Source organism: Meleagris gallopavo, chromosome 7 (assembly GCF_000146605.3).
Source record: "Meleagris gallopavo isolate NT-WF06-2002-E0010 breed Aviagen turkey brand Nicholas breeding stock chromosome 7, Turkey_5.1, whole genome shotgun sequence".
Lineage (NCBI taxonomy): Eukaryota > Metazoa > Chordata > Aves > Galliformes > Phasianidae > Meleagris > Meleagris gallopavo.
Window position 1 is genome coordinate 17891758 of NC_015017.2, and position 4198 is coordinate 17895955.

The 4198-nt window shown below is 61.0% G+C and overlaps 1 pseudogene; it reads left to right on the top strand.

Moving 5' to 3' along the window:
* Positions 1–890: 890 nt before the first annotated feature.
* On the top strand, positions 891–4192 carry LOC104911757 (annotated as a pseudogene).
* The last annotated feature ends 6 nt before the right edge of the window (positions 4193–4198 follow it).

A 4198-nucleotide genomic window follows, 5' to 3' on the forward strand; every position in this document is an offset into this window, starting at 1 on the left:
GCAGCACCCACTGCTGCTATACCGAAAGGTGTGCCTGGTACCCCCGAGCTGCTCGCACGCTGCACTGCTATCCCCCGAACCGAGTCCCACTGTCCCCCGGGCTGGCAGTCCCCTGCCCCACTGTGCCCATCCTATCTGTGCACCTCTGCTCTGCGTCTTGGGGGGCACAGCAGGAGCTCTTGGAGCCCAGCGTGCTGGCGACGAGTGGGCAGAGCAGCAGGTTTATCCCACTCGCTGTCCTTGTCCCCAGTGCTATGCTTCAGTGGCCCCGGTTCACTCGTGTTCAGAGCAGGATGGTAAAGAGTGCCTGGCATAGGGCTGCCCCTCCTGGGTATGGAGAAGGGAACAACCTGTTGTTGCAAATGCTCTGCTGTTGCTTCAAAGTGCTCTGAGCCAGGGGGAAGGAGGGGGGTGGACAGAGGACGGCAGCGAGTGGAGGGGGTGATGCTGGACGAAGGTTACTCTGTGTTTTAATATTGCCAGGAGAATGCCTGAGGGTTTCAGGAATGCAGATAAGGAGCCACACGGCCTTGCTATAAGAAACCTGGCCATCAGCCTCAGTGCGGGGTTACAGCCCGAGCGAGCTGCTGAGGGAGGCGGGGAGCAGACGGGTGCCTGCTGCACCCCAGGGCTGGGGATGGGTGTGTGAGCGGGATAGCCCCGGTGGCAGCAGCTGAGCCGGGCTCTGGCCATGGACTCTGCCCGAGGTGCTGGTGACAAGAAAAGGAGAATGGCGCGGTTGCTGGCTTGACAGTTCTGTTACCCTGTGTGCCCCAAGGGCAGGTCCCCGAGGGCACGGGCTATGGCACAGGGAGGTTTTCAGACCAGGGAATGTAGCTGAGGGGTTGAGTCCACCTGTAAGTTGCTGATCCCTGGAGCCTGCAGCCCCGATGCAGAACAGCTTCGTGCCCAAGGATGCTGAGGAAGCAGTGAGCTCTGCCAGTCTTTGCGACCTGAGGGTACCGCAGGTACCGCAGTGTCCTGAGGGTTGTCTCTATTGCCGTGGAGAAGGCATGACTTCTGGTAGCTCATTTCCATCCCACAGCCCTTTGGGCTCATCCTGTGCCCCTGGCTGTGGGAGATGCTCCCAGACGTAACAGCTCAGGCACTGTGCCCTGCCATGGGCTGGGAAAAGCCATTGACCCAACTCCTCATCCCTTCCCCCAGTGCCCTGGCTTTTACTGCTGTTGACTCACTTCAAACCTGTTTTCTTTCCCCAAGTCCAAGGGTCTGGGTGTCCCAGGCAGCCGGAAGATGCCGTCCGCTTAGGGGGGTGGGTAGTGCTGCTCTCTGCCCGCCTTTACTTTATCGTTTCATCTTCCTCAAGAATTCCAGTGTGTTTGCTCTTGCTGGTCCCACTCGGAGGTGCTGAGATAAGGCTGGAGGCAGAGCTCGCCTCACCTCTCCCCGCAGCCTGGCCCAGGAATGTCCCCAGCCCCCTGCTCCCACCGGTGTCCCCACCCCACACCTCTTCCCATCACCCCTCGCAGTCCCTCATGATGTGGAGACCATCTTTGCAGAGGTGATGAATTGCTCATGGGGAGCTTATGGTGGGACTTTTGGCTTTCTCTGGGATAAACCTCACCTGGGGGGAGATGTAGGGTGACCATTCTTCTCCTGGCAGTGCTCTGTGCTTGGGGGCAGCTGTGGCCCATTGCACCCCAGTGCTGAGGCGATGGGCACAGCAGAGTGTCCCGGGTTTTCCGGTGGCTCTGTCCTGCCCCGGAGCTGTGTCCTTCCTCCAGTCCTTCCCAAAACGTTTGACTTCTGCTACGGGACGCTGTCCTACCCACAGTCTGGGCATGAGAAAGGAGTGAAGCCAGTGTTGGGTGGCAGAGAGCAGCTCTCCGCTTAGCACAGCCTGACATCCCCAGGGTCTTCTCTTGTCTTGCCCGTCCCTGCCCGCTCCCTGAACATCCCGCTTGCTCTCCCTCTCTCTCCGTTTGTCACCTCTCGTCGCTCCTCGCCGCCTGTACCTGCGGCCCTCCGGTCCCCTCCTGGTCCCTACCCGCTCTGACACCTGCTGGCCACCGAGGGCACAGGCAGGACCGCTCGACTCGGGGTTCGGGGACGCCGCCAGCCTGGTGCTGCGTTGCGGGGACACCGCTGGGGACAAGATGGCCCGTCCCTGGGATGGTGGCAGGCGGCGTCCCGGCGGGGGACAGAAGTTGGAGGGTCTCGGTGTGCGCATGCGTCTCCTGCAGGGAGCACGGGAAGGTGGAGGGGGACAAGAGGATCCCAGAGCGGTGTGGTGGGGAGACACGTGGAGCAACGCAGTGTGACACGAGGGGCTCCTCACTTCTGCGGGGCACGGCCCCGAACCCTCTCACTGGGGTCCTTGGAGTCCTCGTGCCTGCGCAGAGTGGCACCGGGCTGGAGCTTGCTGAGGACAAAAGTCGCTCCCCTCCCTTCTCCTCCCCTCCCCTGGGCACTGTTTGTCCAACACCTTCCTGCCTTATCTCCCCACGCCCAGGGAGCCACGAGACGAGGGTAGAGGCGCTCCCCTGCCCCATGTGGAGCAAAGGCCTGCCGGGCACTGACCTCCCTGGGGCTCACACCGTGCCAAGAGCAAGTGGAGTTCCCCTGGAGCAGCTCCCCAGGATAGGGACAAGTGATGGGGGACAGGGAGAGGGCAAACCTACTGGGGCAGCTCCTGCAGTGTGAGGGCCTTTCTGAGCCGCTCAGCACCCAGCAGTAGGTCTGTGGCCCTGCTTCACACTCTCCATGGCACTGTCTCATGACCTGCATGTATTGCTGCCAGCGTGACATTCTGCAGCAGGAGATCCAGCACTGGGGTTGTGACTGTATGAAGCGTCCCCCACAGTGTCTGCTTTTAGCCTGCTATCCTGTTGTGTCATTTCATGCTTCCCAGGACTTACCTCCTTACCCTATATGGGTCCACAACTGGTCCTTTTTTTTTTCCCCATAGCCCCCACTGTGCAGTCATAGCCCACCCACCCTGTTTTATCCAGAATCACCTCAGTACCATCCATATCACTTTCTCTGCACCTTTTCTATCTGACCTCTGTCCCTCTTACAGGCAGAGAAGGGACCTAAAGTGCAGGTACCTGCAGAGCTGGACCAGGTTTGGTCCTCACAGTGACACAGCTGTGGGTGGAGCTGCTGTGCTGGGGAAGTAGACAGTGCTGCATCTCTGAGGGGTGCTTTGGGGTGAGAAAAGGACAGGACAAAGCCAGACAGCTCGCTTGTCTGGCCCCTATGGCCACCAGCTGTGGGTCTTTGAGGACCTGCTGTTGTTCCTCCGCCCTTGTGTCAGGGACATGTGGAAATGGGCTCACCACATGTGGGCAGGGGATGGATGAGGCTGTGAGGTCCTGTGCCCCTGGAGCAGCGGTGGAAGCACAGTGCAACTTGGGCAGAACCCCCACCCCAAAGCCCATTACTGACTGTGCCCCCCACCCTGCAGCGCTGCAAGGACCGCCTGAACTCCCTGGCCATCTCTGTCATGAACCAGTGGCCGGGGGTGAAGCTGCGGGTGACGGAGGGCTGGGATGAGGACGGCCACCACTCGGAGGAGTCACTGCATTACGAGGGCCGAGCCGTGGACATCACGACATCAGACAGGGACCGCAACAAGTACGGCATGCTGGCTCGCCTGGCCGTGGAGGCCGGCTTTGACTGGGTCTACTACGAGTCCAAGGCGCACATCCACTGCTCCGTCAAGTCAGGTAAGGATAGAGGGGACAGCAGGGCTGGGGGGTGGCCCCGTGCTGCAACGTGCTGTGGGCCTGGCTGGCTGATGGGGTGCTGCTAGGGGATTGCTGTGCCAGGCAGTGGGGCCGAGTGTGAGGCACAGCTCTGCGTCCAGCAATGCCATGGGGCAAATTCCCTATGTATCCCCCGCAAAGCCCTCTCTCTCCACCCTTTTCTCACCCTACACATCCTTTTCTCCCCATGTGCCCATCATTGCTGCCTTCCCTACCCTTGCAGTCCCTTAGTCCCCATTCAGCCCTGCTCTCTGCAGCAGCCCCCAGCCAACCCCGGGGTGTCCCATGGCCATTGCGGGACAAGGACACTCTAGAAAGGCGTCCTGCAGTCAGGCCCCTGCTTTGGAGGGGTGCTGGGGGCTGCGGGACGCTGGGAACAGGACTGAGTGCTGCGCTCGCTCGCGTTGCTCGCTTCTCGGGCGGTGCCGTGAGAAGCGATTCTGCAGGCTATGACGGTGTGGGGTGAACCG